This window comes from Delphinapterus leucas, chromosome 5, assembly GCF_059928025.1.
Source record: "Delphinapterus leucas isolate spDelLeu-1000000601 "Yukka" chromosome 5, BTC_Dleu_Yukka2, whole genome shotgun sequence".
Taxonomy (NCBI): domain Eukaryota; kingdom Metazoa; phylum Chordata; class Mammalia; order Artiodactyla; family Monodontidae; genus Delphinapterus; species Delphinapterus leucas.
The window spans coordinates 75,011,640-75,030,162 of NC_143133.1; the positions used below are offsets into that span (position 1 = coordinate 75,011,640).

An 18,523-nucleotide genomic window follows, 5' to 3' on the forward strand; every position below is an offset into this window, starting at 1 on the left:
GTGGGAAGGTAAGAGCCTGGGACCTTGTTCTAAGCTGCAAAACTACCAGCTGTCATAAAAACATGAGAAATTAGCTTTTTTTTTTTTTTTCTGGATAAAGCCAATTAGCAAACACAGATGGTCACCCCAATTACCAGGTAAAGTTAGTACAAACTTATGTGTGACAAAATGTGCCATCAAGACCTCTTACTTGACTAGCCGCTGTTTATCTTGAAAACATGCATGCGATGGGTTGTATCTGCTTGGCTACCTAAGAGTGAGGATTTCTTTCTGTCTTTACAATCTTTTAGTGATTGTCAGGGATGCACATCACATTCTGGTTTAATTCTTAATCGATAATAAAACTGTTTTCTTTCTCTATGATCTCTATGGAGAAGTTCTCTGGGTTGAGAGATTTTGTTTTTAATTATATTTTCCCAACATACCTCAGGAGCAATCAGAGAAGAAAGCTCCAAGCTCCTGCTTCTGGCTATAAAGGTCCAACAACAAACACAACCAAAGTAAACTCTCTGAACTATGTAGCAGCTTCTGAGCTGCACACACATTCAATGGTAAAAGGTAAAAATAACTGGCTAAGGAGGCTTAAGCACAACCTTGACCAACTCTGCTCTTCTTTTTCAAGATTGTTTTGGTTATTCTGAGTCCTTTGAATTTCTAAAGGAGATTTTGAACATGACCTAAGCAAAGCACCTGTTAAGGGAGGGTTCTATAACCTTAAATCTAACAGGGCATCACCAAATGTCACAATCTGTAGAGTAAATTTCAAAACAGTTTTAAAAAACTACCTGCTCTACTTATGAATGAGAAAACATTTACTCTCCCAGGAAGCTCTTTCTTCATCACCTAGCCAAACCTTTCCCATTTGTTAAGATTCGGTTCACATTCTATCTGACCAGTCCAGGCCATGCAACTGCCCTTCCCTAAAGGGCTACCTACCTGCCATTTATATAAGACAATTGAGCACTTATTTGCATATGATTTTTTTAACATCTTTATTGGAGTATAATTGCTTTACAATGTTGTGTTAGTTGCTGCTGTATAACAAAGTGAATCAGCTGTACCTATACATATATGCCCATATCCCCTCCCTCTTGCGTCTCCCCCCTACCCTCCCATCCCACCCCTCTAGGTGGCCACAAAGCACTGAGCTGATCTCCCTGCGCTATGCAGCTGCTTCCCACTAGCTATCTATTTTACATTTGGTAGTGTATATATGCCAGTGCCACTCTCTCACTTTGTCCCAGCTTACCCTTCCCCCACCCCGTGTCCTCAAGTCCATTCTCTACATCTGCGTCTTTATTCCTGTTCTGCCCCTAGGTTCATCAGAACCTTTTCTTTCTTTTTTTTTTTTTAGATTCCATATATATGTGTTAGCATACAATATTTGTTTTTCTCTTTCTGACTTACTTCACTCTGTATGTCAGACTCTAGGTCCATCTACCTCACTACAAATAACTCAATTTCGTTTCTTTTTATGGCTGAGTAATATTCCATCGTATATATGTACCACATCTTCTTTATCCATTCATCTGTTGATGGACATTTAGGTTGCTTCCATGATCTGGCTATTGTAAATAGAGCTGCAATGAACATTGTGGTACATGACTCTTTGAATTACAGTTTTCTCAGGGTATATGCCCAGTAGTGGGATGGCTGGGCTGTATGGCAGTTCTATTTTTAGTTTTTTAAGGAACCTCCATACTGTTCTCCATAATGGCTGTATCAATTTACATTCCCACCAACAGTGCAAGAGGGTTCTCTTTTCTCCACACCCTCTCCAGCATGTATTGTTTGTAGATTTTTTGACGATGGCCATTCTGACTGGTGTGGGGTGATACCTCATTGTAGTTTTGATTTGCATTTCTCTAATGGTTAGTGATGTTGAGCATCCTTTCATGTGTTTGTTGGCAATCTGTATATCTTCTTTGGAGAAATGTCTATTTGCTTATGGTTTTATTCTCAAAATGTGGCAGCAAAGCTATACACTCCTCAAGGGTAGAGACAATGTCAGAATCCTTTAAAAAAAATTCTTACCTGTTATAGCTTGAAACTTAAATCAACATTATTTGTTTTTTGTTTTTCCTTTTTGGCAGTGTGTCACGTGGGATCTTAGTTCCCCCACCAGGGATGGAACCCGTGCCCCTTACAGTGGAAGTGTGGAGTCCTAACCACTGGGCAACCAGGGAATTCCCTAAATCAATATTTTTTGGATTGAATGCTACTCTTCACAGTTTTTTTTCAAAGTCTGAGTTACATTTAAATCTTAAATAAACAAAAGATATATTTTCTTAATTAGATAATCTACCATAACTGGTCACAACAGTATGCAACTGACATCTTTGTTAAATATAATTAAGAGATAAGGGGTTGCAATAACGTACTTAACAATGTTCTCTGTTCCAGGCAAGGATCTTGGTACTTTGCATGAATAATTTTATTTAATTAAATGGAATAAAATGTGAGTCACACATAAACATTATGCATTTAGGATGGACAAACAAGATGTATCATTTTTATCAACTTAAAAATGCTGGTTAAACTAATTTAGCTACCCAAGAGATCATTCTTCAGAATCCTAAATTTCTGCCTTGACCCACCTCGTCATCATGAAAATGTCAAACTTAAAATATTCAGTATGCTTTATAACATTTTTAAGCATATTCTCAAATAATTTATAGCAGTAATCATGCTTTAAAAATATGCTTACAAAATTTATTATAATTGTTCTAAAATTTTTTTCATTTTATGCATTTGAATTATGCCATGGAGTAAATAATAATTTCCTCCATAATGATTATTTTATCTCTCTTTCCATGGTATCTTCTCTCAGTACCTCAGAGTTTGCTTTGTTCTTATTAGATTCACATGACTGTCAAAATATGTAGCTGTGGATGCCAGAAATATTTTTCAGATCAGGGCAAACAGTTAATGGAAAAATGTACTATTTTTCTACTAAAATAGATACTGGAAAATATTTTCTAAAAATACTCATTGTGAAATGTGGTAGATTTATTTAATGTTGGAACCATATTTTAACTCAAATACTCAAATATTGTTGACATCAGCGAGTGCATGAGTCATTTAGTGGAATAAAAAGGCATAGCCCTTATAATTATTGAAATATTAAAAAGATTTCAGAAAGATACTAATGTAAATAAAGTAACATAGTATATTTATCTGTCTCATGATATTTGGCACAGAGTAACAATAAATGGAACCTTTTTTTATTACGTTATCACATGACATTTTCAATGATAAGATCTAATGAAAAATGGGGATATGTTACTTTTACATTAGTCTCTGGTAATGGTCCTCACTATCACATATTTTAAGTAATTTTTCATGCATATACTTATTCCTAAAACATTCTTGACCACATGATATGGACCAGGTACTGAGGGGCTGTTTTCTACAACACATGGTGGATGTTTGCATATGCATCAGCTCCTAATATACTCTAAGCTAAAATTTAAATATTATCTAATATTTACAGCAGGGAGTAATTATTAAATAATGTATATATCATGCTTCTTTTAAATTTCTAATTTTAAGTAATAAGCAGAGGCAAATTTACCATGAAATAATGAATCTTAAGCTTTAGAGCCACTCCCCTTCCAAAATCTAGGAGAGGCTCCAGCAACATATTCACATGAACATATATTTTTGTAAATTTTGTAGAAGTGAAATATTTTAATTATAACTGTTTAAGGTAGCTTTCTCTTTCCACTACAATCACATTTTCCATCTTGTTGAGTGGTATTGCAGTGACCAGAGGTATTCTAAAGATCCAGCTAAATGGAAGTTGAGCTGGAGACACAGTTAACTTGGATTTAGTGGGATAAACTGATGCAGTTATCAGTCACTCTTCTATACAATTAGGTACTGCTAGCCTCCCAGGATATAATTTCTTCCAAGAACAATTCCAGTGCCCACTCTGACTCATCTTGCATCATGATATGAAGATGAAGGGCACTGACTATATTGTGTTACGAAAACTGGAGAGTAACAGCCAAAAGCTAGTCTGTGAGGAATTCTTCCAATTATCAGATGTATAAAATTGTAAGTTGAAGGTTTGACCTCATTGTCTCCTAGTCAAAATGGAATTTCTATTTTTTCATATATATGCCCTATACTGCAATGTATACAAATATAAACACATCATATGTATTTTTTATGGAAATCTTACAAAAGTTTTTACAATTCCTATGAATGCAGGGTACAAATTTACAGCAACACCACAAACAATGAGTGTTTCTGTGAGCAAACTCACATATCTATGCATCTCAACACATCAGATCACATCTTGGCATGACTGACACATCTTGAAATGTGGCAACCCCAGGAGAAATGGCCTGTAAAATTCTGTTTCTTAAAAAGCAATCTCGGGGCTTCCCTGGTGGCGCAGCAGTTGAGAATCTGCCTGCTAATGCAGGGGACGTGGGTTCGAGCCCTGGTCTGGGAGGATCCCAAACGCTGCAGAGCAACTAGGCCCGTGAGCCACAACTACTGAGCCTGCGCATCTGGAGCCTGTGCTCCGCAACAAGAGAGGCCGCGATAGTGAGAGGCCCACACACTGCAATGAAGAGTGCCCCCGCTTGCCACAACTAGAGAAAGCCATCGCACAAAAACGAAGACCCAACACAGCAAAAATAAATTAATTAATAAACTCCTACCCCCAACATCTTCTTAAAAAAAAAAAAAAAGCGATCTCTAACTCATATAAGCTCCAAGTCCCACAAAACCTGGATTTGTCCCTTGTATGCAATTCTTCCTACATTATCCTCACACAGTGAATCATAATATCTAAAAGATGATATTGACTTTAAATATCATGTAGTCTGGTAGGGGGTTTCATATATCTTTCTCTTAAGTTTCAACACCTTTTTTTTCAAATAAAAGATTATGTTATAAATGCAGTAGAAAGTCTTAGTGATCAATACAATGAGGAAAGTAGAGAATAATAAGCTAAATAAGAAATAAACATGAAACAAATAAGAAACAATAGGCGAAATTAAAAAATAGACGTGAACTCATAACCTTAAAAAAATACATCCTCTGGGCTTCCCTGGTGGCACAGTGGGTGGGAATCTGCCTGCTAATGCAGGGGACACAGCTTCAATCCATGGCCTGGGAAGATTCCGACATGCCACGGAGCAACTAAGCCCGTGTGCCACAACTACTGAGCCTGCACTCTAGAGCCCGTGCTCTGCAACAAGAGAAGCCACGACAGTGAGAAGCTCGGGCACCACTCACTGCAACTAGAGAAAGCCCACGCACAGAACAAAGACCCAACACAGCCAAAAATAAAAACAAATAAATAAATAAATTTATATAAAAAAAAATCCTCTCCTCTGTTTCTGTTCAGAATAGCTCACTATTCAAGACACTGGGGTAGACAATGATTTCTTAACACAAAAAAGATATTAATCCTAAAAGAAAAAAATTAGATGAATGGGATCTCATCAAATTTAAAAATATCTGTTCACCAAAAGAATTCATTATTATGGTGAAAAAGCAAGCCACAGATTAACAGAAAAGATTTTAAAAAATAGTAATTTTTAAAAAATGAGCAAAAGAGCTAAGCAGGCACTTCACAAAAGAAGATATCCAAATAACCAATAAGCATGCTGAATCGGTGCTCAATATCTTTAGTCATCAGGAAAATGCAAATTAAAACTTCAATGAGATGCCACCACATGCCTATCAGAGTAGCTAAAATTAAAAGATTAACAATATGAAACGCTGGCAATGATATGGAGCGATAAGAATTCTTATACATTGCTGGTGGAAGTATAAAACTGTACAACCACATTGGAAAACTGCTTGGCAATTTCTCTGAAAGTTAAACAGACATCTGCCTGCCCAATGACCTATAATTCTACCCCTCATATATTTATATAGTATATCCAAGAGAAAGATATGCTTATGTCCACAAAAAGACTTACACAAGAATGTTTGTAGCAGTTTTATTAATAATAGTCTCAAAACAGAAATAACACAAATATACATCAAGAGGAAAATGGACTAATGAATTGTGGATATTGATTCAATGAAATTCTGTATGATAAAAAAGAACAAACTATTGATACACTGCCACTGATGAATCTCACAGGAGCCAATGTAAAAGATCTCTCACTAGTCAAGTTGTCATAATTTGGCGATCCATGAAAACAATAATAATTATTATTAATTATAATAATATGAATAATAGTAATTAGTAATTACTAACCTGAGTAATAAGAATTACACATCATTTTGGTTAATTGAAATAAATCAAGTCTATAAAAGACACAAGTTCATAACAATACTCTAAAGAAAAGAATAGAAAGCAGTGACTTTCAGACATTTTTTTAAACCAAGGCCCACAGCTAGAATTATACTACACACACATACACATCACACACCTTAAATGCTACACAAAATTCTACTCACTCGTCTTATGTCTCATGAACTGTTTATTTCTATTTTATTCAACTTTTTAATCAGTTTAAGAAACTAACTGCATAAAAAAACAGTTAGTTGCAATCTATAGTTTATAAAACACTGATTAAAATTACAAAAAGTTAGTTGAAATGAAAAAGGATAAGGTTCCCTTTTACTGATTTTAAGGTTTTGATAAGTAGGAATATTCTTATATGTAGGCATTTTGTTTCACTAATTACATGTCTGCTTATGTGTATACAAGATGAGTACTTATTTCCTTTTATGTATGCTGAGAAGAACAAATGCAGAGAAATAAAAGGTAAACTGAATAGTCCTACAAGAAATAAGAATTGTACCAAGAAGAGAATCATGGTCCCTGACTTCAGACAATACTACAAAGCTACAGTCATCAAAACAGTATGGTACTAGCACAAAAACAGACATATGGATAAATGGAACAGAATAGAAAGCCCAGAAGTAAACCCACATACCTATGGTCAATTAATCTACAACAAAGGAGGCAAGAATATACAATGGAAAAAAGACAGTCTCCTCAATAAGCAGTGCTGGGGAAACCGAACAGCTACATGTAAAAAATGAAATTAGCACATTTTCTCACACCATATACAAAAGTAAACTCAAAGTGGATTAAAAAGGTAAATTTCAGCTCTGAAACCATAAAACTCCTAAAAGAAAACATAGACAGAACACTCTTTAACATAAATCATAGCAATATTTTTTTGGATCTGTCTCCTAAGGCAAACAAAACAAAAGCAAAAATAAACAAATGGGACCTACTTAAACGCTTTTGCTACTTAAACGCTTTTGCACAGCAAAGGAAACTGTCAACAAAATGAAAAGACAACCTACTGAATGAGAGAAAATATTTGCAAATGATATGACCAATAAGGGGTTATTATCGAAAATATATAAACAGCTCATACAACTCAATATCAAAAAAAACCCTTAACAACCCAAATAAAAATGGGAAGAAGACCTGAAAAGACATTTTTCCAAAGAAGGTATACAGATGGCCAACAGGTACATAAAAAGATGTTCAACATCACTAATCATCAGAGAATGCAAATCAAAACCACAATGAGATATCACCTCACACCTGTCAGAATGGTTATCAACAAAAAGACCACAAATAACAAATGTTGGCAAGGATGTGGAGAAAAGGAAACCCTTGTATACTGTTGGTGGGAATGTTAACTGGTGCAGCTACTGTGAAAAACTGTATGGAGGGTCCTCAAAAAACTAAAAATAGAACTACCATATGATCCAGCAATTCCACTCCTGAGTATATATCCAAAGAAAACAAAAACACTAATTTGAAAAGATATATGCACCCCAATGTTTATAGCAGCATTGTTTACAATAGCCAAGATACGGAAGTAACCTAAGTGTCCATCAACAGATGAATGGATAAAGATGTGACTGATACACACACACACACACACACACACACACACCACACACACACACAGGAATACTACTCAGCCGTAAAAAAGACTGAAATTTTGCCATTTGCAACAACATGGATGGACCTAGACAGTATTATGCTTAGGCAAATAAGTCAGACAGAGAAAGACAAATACTGTATGTTATCACCTATATGTAGAATCTAAAAAATAAAACGAATGATACAACAAAACAGAAACAGACTCACAGATATACAGAACAAACTAGTGGTTACCAGTGGGGAGAGGGAAGGGGAGAGGGTCAAGACAAGGATAGAGGATTAAGAGTACACACCACAATGTATAAAATAAATAAGCTACAAGAATATATTGTACAACACAGGGAATACAGCCAATATTGTATAATAACTTTAAAAGGAGTACAGTCTATTAAGAATTTTTGAATCACTATGTTGTACATCTGAAAATAACATAATATTGTAAACCAACTATGTTTCAGTAAAAAAATAATAATTAAAAAAATAAATTGCATCAAAAAGAGAAAGGAGGGCTTCCCTGGTGGCGCAGTGGTTGAGAATCTGCCTGCCAATGCAGGGGATACGGGTTCGAGCCCTGGTCTGGGAAGATCCCACATGCCGCGGAGCAACTGGGCCCGTGAGCCACGACTACTGAGCCTGCGTGTCTGGAGCCTGTGCTCCGCAACAAGATAGGCCGCGACAGTGAGAGGCCCGCACACCGCGATGAAGAGTGGCCCCCGCTTGCCACAACTAGAGAAAGCCCTTGCACAGAAACAAAGACCCAATACAGCCAAAAATAAATAAATTAATTAATTAGTTAAAAAGAAAAAAAAATAAAGAGAAAGGATTGTCCAGCCTGGGTAATCAAACAACATAATCATGTAGAAAAGGGATCCAACAAACCCGTTTCCTAATGATAAATTAACCAAATGTTGTAAAAACAAAAGTTAAATATCTGTACTCAATATCTCATATCTAGGAATTGAAACCTATATGATACCAAACTAACCATAATAAAACTCTAATACAACATATATAGTTTTAATTAATTTTATGCTTACCTAAATTTCAAAAGACAATCTATTCACATGGTTCAAATTTTAATATAAAATTATAAAATATTAAAAGGCGTATTGGGACTTACCTGGTGGTGCAGTGGTTAAGAATCCACCTGCCAATGCAGGGGACACGGGTTTGAGCCCCGGTCTGGGAAAATCCCACATGCCGCGGAGCAACTAAGCCCGGGGGCCACAACCACTGGGCCTGCGCTCTAGAGCCCACGAGCCACAACTACTGAGCCCATGTGCCACAACTACTGAAGCCTGTGCGCCTAGAGCCCGTGCTCTGCAATAAGAGAAGCCACCACAATGAGAAGCCCGTGCACCGCAACAAAGAGTAGCTCCCGTTCGCCACAACTAGAGAAAGCCCACGCACAGCAACGAAGACCCAACAAAGCCAAAAATAAATAAATACATTTTAAAAAGGTGTATATAATTCTGTGGTTTTTTAAAAATCTCTCTCTCATCTGTCTCGCATCTGCTCAGTTCCCACTCTCTCCGAAGCCTATCCCAATCTTGGTAACCACTGATAAGTGTCTTATGTCTCCTTACAGAATTTCTTTGTGCATAGTCAAGAAAATATGAACTATTTGCCTCCATTTAAAAAATTTTTATTCCCTTCCAGAGGGTTTTTAAATTAAAATACAATACACATAACATAAAATTCAAAAATGTACAAATTAAAGTGTACAATTAAGTGGGTTTTGGTTTATTCACGAGGCTGTACAACCATCACCACTATCTAACTAAAGGACTTTGTCATTACTCCAAAAAGAATGCCCACATCCCTCAGCTATCACCTCCCCCCGCCCCCCACCAACTCCCCTATGCCTAGGAAACTATTAATCTACTTTCTGAGTTCATAGATTTGCCTATTCTGGACATTTCATATATACGGAATCATATGATCGCCTTTGATGGTGGCCTTTGATGACTGGCTTCTCTCACTTAGCATAATGTTTTCAAGGTTCATCTATGTTGTAACATGTATCAGTACTTCCTTCCTCTCTATGGTTGAATATTCCATTTTAAGAATACAAAATGGAAGTTTATATTAATTAATTACATTAGTGGAATTTTATTTATTTATTTTTTTGTGGTACACAGGCCTCTCACTGCTGCGGCCTCTCCCGCTCCGGAGCACAGGCTCCGGACACGCAGGCTCAGCGGCCATGGCTCATGGGCTCAGCCGCTCCGCGGCATGTGGGATCCTCCCGGACCAGGGCACGAACCCGTGTTCCCCGCATCGGCAGGCGAACCCTCAACCACTGCGCCACCAGGGAAGCCCATTAGTAGAATTTTAAATCCACTTTGTTTAGCTATTCATTGGCTGATAGACATTTGTGTTGTTTCCACTTTTTTGGCTACTATGAGTAATGCTGCTAAGAGCAGTGGCATATAAGTTTTTGTGTAAGCATATTTTCAATTCTCTTGGGATATAGCTAGGAGTAGAACTGCTAGTCACATAGCAACTCTGTTTAATTTTTGAGAAACTTTCAGACTATTTTCCAAAGGGGCTGCATCATTTTACATTCCCACCAACAATGTATGCATGTTTCCAATTTCTCCACATCCTCACCAACAGTTGTTACTGTTCGTCTTTTTGATTACCTCCATTTTTTTTTTTTTTTTTGCGATACACGGGCCTCTCACTGTCGTGGCCTCTCCCGTTGCGGAGCACAGGCTCTGGACGTGCAGGCTCAGCGGCCATGGCTCACGGGCCCAGCCGCTCCGCGGCATGTGGGATCTTCCCGGACAGGGTCACGAACCCGTGTCCCCTGCATCGGCAGGCAGACTCTCAACCACTGCACCACCAGGGAAGCCCCGATTACCTCTATTTTTTAACACAAAATAAGAGAGCATACCATACACACTTCGGCATGATTGCTTTTTCCACACAGTATCTTAGAGATCTTTCCCTAACAGGAAAATAGAGAGGACTTGTTTCTGGGGAAGCAGCTGGTACAGAGGAGGAAGGGGTGAGGGGAATCCTGAACGAACAGACATACTTACTTATATACATACATAGATATATTTTTTTCTTCACAGTTTTCTTGTATCACAAACACACAGGCCCCTGAAGGGCTCCCAGAACACCATCTGAGAACTACTTACCTATCTGTGTTACCCCTCACTTGACAGATGAGGAAACCAAAGCCCAGAGGGCCATTTTACCTCCTAGGCCTATTGTAACAAAGTACCACAAACTGGGTGGCTTAAACAACATTTCTGGAGGCTGGAAGTACAAAATCAAGGTTGTTTCTTCTGAGAGCTGTGAGAGAGAATGTGTTCCAAGACTCTCCTAGCTTCTGGAGGTTTGTGAACAACATTTGGTGTTCCCTGGTTTATAGAAGCACCACCTGATCTTTGCCTTTGTCTACACATGACATTCTCCCTGTGTGAGCACCCATCTCAAAATGTCTCCTTTTTATTAGGACAACAGACATATTGGATTAGGGCCCACTCTAATGATCTAATTTTAATTTGATTACCTTGGTAAAGAATAAGATCATATTCTGAGGTCCTGGGGGGTGGAACTTCAATGTATGAATTTTGATATCCATTTTGAAAGACGTTATTAAGCTAGTGTAACCACTTGTAGGCATTAGTGGGAGATAAATCTTCATACACACCGTGGCACTGTGGTCAGCTGACTGGAGGTCAGGAAATGCAGAGCCAAGTCCCGACTCTGACACTCACTCACTGTGGGACCATTTACCATCTGGATTGCCACTATCTCTTCTCATGGATGAGTTGATGTGATATCTAAACTCCAGAGGATTCTCTGATTCCTATTCTGTTTTGTTATGCTCTGTTTTGTGCTATTCTTTCCTACCTCCACACACAAATATGAGCAACAGAGAGACAGATGATGTAAACAGACAAGCATATTTATAACACCCATTCGTAGGTTTACAGATTTTTAAAAATGGAAGGCTTTCATCTACCGCTCTCATTTAATAGGCAAAAATATGGAAGCCTAGGGAGGTGAAGTGCCTGGTCCTAAGACACACACATCATTCCTTGCTTGAATAACTTCAAATAGGGGAGGGTCCTTAAATTAAGTCCACAGACCTGAGGGTCTCCATGAATGAACTTTAGGGGTCTATATACCTCCTGAGAGTTTGTGTGTAAAAGCTGGTGTGAGTTTGCATGTTTATATTTTATTTATTCTGTTGGAAGAAATCTTTAGCTTTCATCAAATTCTCAAAAGGATCTATTTTTGTTCAAATAAATCCTTAGTTCTTATGCCCTAAATGCCTGGCATATAAGAGATACTCAATAAACATTAGTTGACTTATGTATATTGAACTCTTAACCAAGACAAAGTTAATAACCACGGGAGTAGAGTAAAATAGAATGTGATCATTCTCTAGAAAATAATCCTCACTGCTTCCTGTTCATAAAATGCTCTATCTGTGTGAAGTCTTTTGTCAGCCTGTAGTTCCCAGTCCTGGATGAATTGAATTATATTGTACAATGCTGTGCTTGTCAATTAAACCAATTAAGAAAAGATGTTTAAATCACAATTTCATCTCCTTTAGGAAATCATCCATCTTTTTATTTAACTTTACCATTTTACTTAATTAACAAGGATTTAATGGCAGTTAATAAATGATATATTAATTAATTTATGAAATTACTTTGTCCTTATTAAAGTAATTCATAATTTTAAATGCTTGTGATTTTCATTAGTTTCATCAAATAAGACAGAGCACATTCAATTAAAGCTGAGTTACCTTACTTTTAGTCCAAGTCCCAGGGAAAACCTCTAGTGTATCTAGGACGTGTGCTGGAACAATGATCAAAACTGTGACTTTGACAGAGGCAGGGAAATGCCTTGGGCCCAAGACGTGGTATCATAAGCAGAGAGCAGTACCATAGAGTAGGCGCTCAGTAAATATCTGATGAATCAATGAAAGAGAAAAGACGTAGCTAGTGCTGCGAGGAGGACAGAAATCCCTCTTTGAATAGGGAGCCCTTAACCTTAAGAAGAACTGATAGGACATCCACCAAATGGAGGAAGATGCAATGGTTAGATCCTCCTCTGAAAGAACATGTGTTTTTGTGGGACATTAAGGAATGGCATCAAGCTGATGATTATCAATGTAGATATCAAATACAACTTCTGTCTTTAGTTATTAAACATTTCTTTATTGGTAATTTATTACTAAGGACTAGGAAATATGGAAGCAACCCAAAGTCCCAGGTATGGGGCCTCAAGACAGAAGAAGTATGAGACTCTGAAAGAAGCAGGTCAGGCCATTTATGCCATAAATATATGTATGACAATAAATTTTACATTTTAAAAAACCCTACAAATGTTATTTACAAATAATTTACATTCTTCAGAAGCATTTACAATAATGATTCACTTTGCCAATAGAGATGGAAAGCTCTCTTCTTTAAAAGATTCAGTCTTACTCATGTTTGTGCCCCAATTTCAGCAAAGAGTTGCTGCTTTATAAATGACTGTGGATTTATACGTTAAGTATGAGCAAGAACGTGATTTAAGTATAATCAAGGAAGATCCTACAAAATCTTGCTATTTATTTTACCTAGCTTGCTAGACCACCCTATATCACAGAGAAGGAGTGGATTTCTCATCCAGAAAACTTCCTGAAAAAGAAATTATCAGTTTGACATCTAGGTGCTACCCAAGACTTAAAGAAACAAACACAGGAATTTGGGGTGCTCCCTTGGTGAGTACCAAGACAAAAGGGATCTTTCCCCCTGGAACAAAGATCCTTGATACAGTCAGCCCTCCTTATCCACAGTTCCAAATCTGCAGATTCAACCAACCACAGATTGAAAATACCCAGAAAGTTCCAAAAAGCCAAACATGAATTTGCCATGTAAGGCAACTATTTACATAGCATTTACATTGTGTTTACAACTATTTACATCATATTAGGTATCATAAGTCATCCAGAGATGATTTAGAGTATATGGGAGAATTGCATAGGTTATATGCAAATACTATGCCATAAGGGACTTAAGCTCCCTGGATTTTGGTATCTACTGGGCGTCCTGGGACCAATCTCCTGTATTTTAGAGAGAAAAGAACCTAAGATCCAGATCTTCAATGAGACATCAAATTTAAACCATTTAGGATAAAGAAGATGTGGTACATATATACAATGGAATACTACTCAGCCATAAAAAAGAATGAAATAATGCCATTTGCAGCAACATGGATGGACCTAGAGATTATCACACTAAGTGAAGTAAGTCAGAAAGAGAAATACCATATCATATCACTTATTATGTGGAATCTAAAATATGACACAAATAACTTTTATGAAACAGAGACAGAGTCACAGTTATAGAGAACAGACTTGTGGTTGCCAAGGGTGAGGGGAGGAAAGGGATGGAGTGGGAGTTTGGGGTTAGCACATGCAAAATATTATATATAGAATGGATAAACAACAAGGTCGTACTGCATAGCAAAGGGAAATATATTCAATATTCTGTGAAAAGGCATAATGGAAAAGAATATTAAAAAAGAGAATGTGTATATATATATACGTATATATATATACATATATATATAACTGAATCACTTTTCTGTACAGCAGAAATTAACACAACATTGTAAATCAACTCTACTTCAATTTTTTTTTTAAGTGAAATTTAAACCATTTATCTTACCTGGAGCTGAGGTTCTTTTGTGTTGAGTGTTTTCTCCCTAGCAGCTGAGAATGAAGTCTTGGAAGAAACTGTGGATGGTTGACTAAGAGAAGATATTTTGTTTTAGCAAATTTTATTTTAAACTTATTCACATTATGATCCATTCATTAGGTGGAATACTAGGCACTTCTTAAAATGGCAGTATAGAACAATTTAATGAAAAAGTTAATGTTCATTTAAAATTTTCCTTCTTTCTATGGTATACTGAAAAATATTTCATGTAATAAAAATATAATAAAATATACAAATTACATATATAATTCATATCATAAATTAATAAATATAATAAAAATAAATAAGCATATGGACCCAGAATTGATGAACTGCAACTCAGAAATAAACTCTAGTATTTGTGCAACATTATTACACAGAAATATTCTTACTTTCTAAAATTCTTCCAGTTACATCAAGAGTTCCTCTTGATGGAGGAATGATGTGGACTTCTTTCAGGGTGGAAGAACTGGTCTTCATTACACAGGAACATACAGGTATTTCCTTAGAGTTCATCTGAGCAATTATCTGACAATGACCCTGAAAAAGACTCTGAATAACTGAATATGAAAGAAACTTGGGGTTCTTAAATGTGTCATCTTCTATATTGACATATGAACGTTATTTAACTTACAACTTCAAAACCGAGTTGATACTATTAAATCATCTAATGTCATCTGTGGTCAGGTTCAACTAGCCCCTTAGCTCTAGAGCTGATCACCGATATGAAAGTCATTTAAGGGAAATAATTGTTGGTCATAGCTCCCTGCTGGAATTTTAACTGAAGAGTGTAATGCTCCTATTGTGTACTTACAGATGTGATCAATACAAGGGAGTGAGAGTCTGAGTTGTCAGAGTTAATGGCTGTTCCAGCCCTGAAAGAAAAAGGTGGGGGGCTGGATTCAAAGACCACCAAGAAAATTTATTTATTCATACAAAAATACTCATTGAAACTACTGCGTGCTAGGCTAAAGATAAAAGGAACAAGAAAGAGACAGTGCCTCACTGCATGAAGTTTTATGTATTTTCCACTCACAAGCAATTCTTGAGCATCGCCTTTGTGCCAATATAATAGATTTGGGGCGGGGGGTGGGGGGGAGAGACAGTCCACAGTGCCTAGTCTTGAAAAGCAATACTATGCTCTATTTGTACTCTCTTTGGAGATACTGAGGAAATACACCATTAAAAAAGGGCAGGGGGAGATGTCATTCAAGTGAATGTGCAATGGTATAGGCAGAATAATTTGAGGTAAGATTATTAAGTAAATGAAGTTTGACTTTGGTTCTCTGCTTCTGTTTTTATATATTTCCTTTCTTTCGGTGTCTCTAAGGCTCCCTGGCACTTTCCTAAGGCCTTGATGTTCACTATCCACGGCCTCAAAGCTAATCCAAGGCCAAATAACTGATTTGACAAACTAATTTCTACTAAAGGGTCTACTAAACTAGTTTATCCTAACTAATTTGATGAACTGATTTCTACTAATTAATTTAGGGTTATTTTCCTAAATAAACCTAGAATAACAACAATGCCGTATATTCTCATTGTGCTGTTAACGTATTTACAAGCACCAATGCAAGGTACTATGTGTTCAAGGGTAAGGGGCTACAAAGATGAATAAGGCATTAACCTTGTTTATAAGGGACCTTATAAGGAGGAGAGATCAATACATGAGCAACTTTATTCAAAGCAGTGAACAGCAGGGACGGCATGGGCATGAGGGCCAAGAGAGGGCTGAGCTTTCATCCCACACTGGCTGCCACTTATGAACTTTTGAGGTTCTGGGGTACAGCACTGGTTGAGGTCAATAGGTTCTTGCACCTAAACCTGTCATCAAGCTCCTTTAATGAACCCCAGCCTGGGTCTTCCCAGGTAGGAGAGGTAGAGAAGGGCAATCCCAGCACTAATGGGAGGAATCAGTGAGATCTCCAAGGGAAAGATGAACCTCTAGAAAGAGAAGCCTGGGCTGTGAGGTCCAGTCACTTTCATTGCCTTGGAGGGTCTAGGGCCGGTTTTTCAAAAGAGCTGGCAGATTTCCTGAAATACTAACAATACTTTTCAGAGATGGGAGGGAGGCTGATAAAAGGTTACTGTCCCACCCTACCAGATACAAAGAATTTCAAATGAGTTTTGTCTTTGTGGTTTAATCCAGCGATGAACACTGGTAATTCCAGGTCAGGTTGGAGGAAAGACAGTGCCTTGCCAGATCAACAAAGATATAACTGTGGACAACTAGCTCCTTTAATCACCTCTCAAGTCACACCCAGCTCTGGAGTCTTATACTAAGAAGACAAGTCACAAAGCTGATCTACAACAGCCAAATGTGTTCCCACCTCCTGGATCCTCCTTTCTTATATTTTCATTTCTGTGACATTAGATCAAGTTTTTCACACTCCCTAGGTTACAACAACAGTCTTCCTTGTCTCCAATAAAATCTGATGGCAGAGGCTTCCGGGAAGATGGCGGAAGAGTAAGGTGCAGAGATCACCTTCCTCCCCACAGATACACCAGAAATACATATACACGTGGAACAACTCCTACAGAACACCTACTGAACGTTGGCAGAAAACCTCAGACCTCCCAAAAGGCAAGAAAGTCGCCACGTACCTGGGTAGGGCAAAAGAAAAAAGAAAAAACAGAGACAAAAATATAGGGACGGGACCTGCACCACTGGGAGGGAGCCGTGAAGGAGGAAAGGTTTCCACACACTAGGAAGCCCCTTCGTGGGCGGAGACTGCGGGTGGCGGAGGGGGAAAGCTTCGGCGCCGCGGGAGAGAGCACAGCAACAAGGGTGCGGAGGCCAAAGCGGAGAGGTTCCCGCACAGAGGATCGGTGCCCACCGGCACTCACCAGCCCGAGAGGCTTGTCTGCTCACCCGCCAGGGCGGGCGGGGCTGGGAGCTGCGGCTCCGGCTTTGGTCACAGCGCAGGGAGAGGACTGGGGTTGGCGGCGTGAACCCAACCTGCAGCGGGTTAGTGCGCCACGGCTGGCCGGGAGGGAGCCCAGGGAAAAGTCTGGACCTGCCGAAGAGGCAAGAGACTTTTTCTTCCCTCTTTCTTTCCTGGTGCGCGAAGAGAGGGGATTAAGAGCGCTGCTTAAAGGAGCTCCAGAGACGGGCGCGAGCTGCGGCTAAAAGCGCGGACCACAGAGACGGGCATGAGACGCTAAGGCTGCTGCTGCCGCCACAAGAAAGCCTGTGTGCGAGCACAGGTCACTATCCACACCCCGCTTCCGGGGAGCCTGTGCAGCCCGCCACTGCCAGGGTCCCAGGATCCAGGGACAACTCCCACGGGAGAACGCACTGGCGCACCTCAGGCTGGTGCAACATCACGCCTGCCTCTGCCGCCGCAGGCCCGCCCCGCACTCCGTGCCCCTCCCTCACCCCCCGGCCTGAGTGAGCCAGAGCCTCCGAATCAGCGGTTCCTTTAACCCCGTCCTGTCTGAGCGGAGAACAGACGCCCTCCGGCGACCTACACGCAGAGGCGGGGCCAAATCCAAAGCTGAGCCCCTGGGAGCTGTGAGAACAAAGAAAAGAAAGGGAAATCTCTCCCAGCAGCCTCAGAAGCAGCGGATTAAAGCTCCACAATCAACTTGATGTACCCTGCATCTGTGGAATACATGAATAGACAACGATTCATCCCAAATTAAGGAGGTGGACTTTGAGAGCAAGAGTTATGATTTTTTCCCCTTTTCCTCTTTTTGTGAGTGTGTATGTGTATGCTTCTGTGTGAGATTTTGTCTGTATAGCATTGCTTCCACCATTTGTCCGAGGGTTCTATCTGTCCGTTGTTGTTTTTGTTTTTTTTAATAATTATATTTTTATTTTAATAACTTTATATTTTATCTTACTTTATTTTACTTTATCTTTTCTTTTTTCCTTCCTTCCTCCCTCCTTTCTTTCTTTCTTTCTACTTCTACTAAT

At 38.6% G+C, this 18,523-nt stretch overlaps 1 long non-coding RNA gene across 1 annotated transcript in view; it reads right to left on the reverse strand.

Moving 5' to 3' along the window:
• Positions 1-1,139: 1,139 nt before the first annotated feature.
• The window catches only part of LOC149749152 (uncharacterized), a 76,071-nt gene continuing 58,687 nt past the window's right edge, over positions 1,140-18,523 (reverse strand). Inside the window, exons 2-3 of the long non-coding RNA XR_016393290.1 lie at positions 14,997-15,144; positions 1,140-14,656 (exon numbers count right to left, since the gene is read on the reverse strand). This is a non-coding gene — a long non-coding RNA (uncharacterized LOC149749152). The remainder of the gene's footprint in view (positions 14,657-14,996; positions 15,145-18,523) is intronic.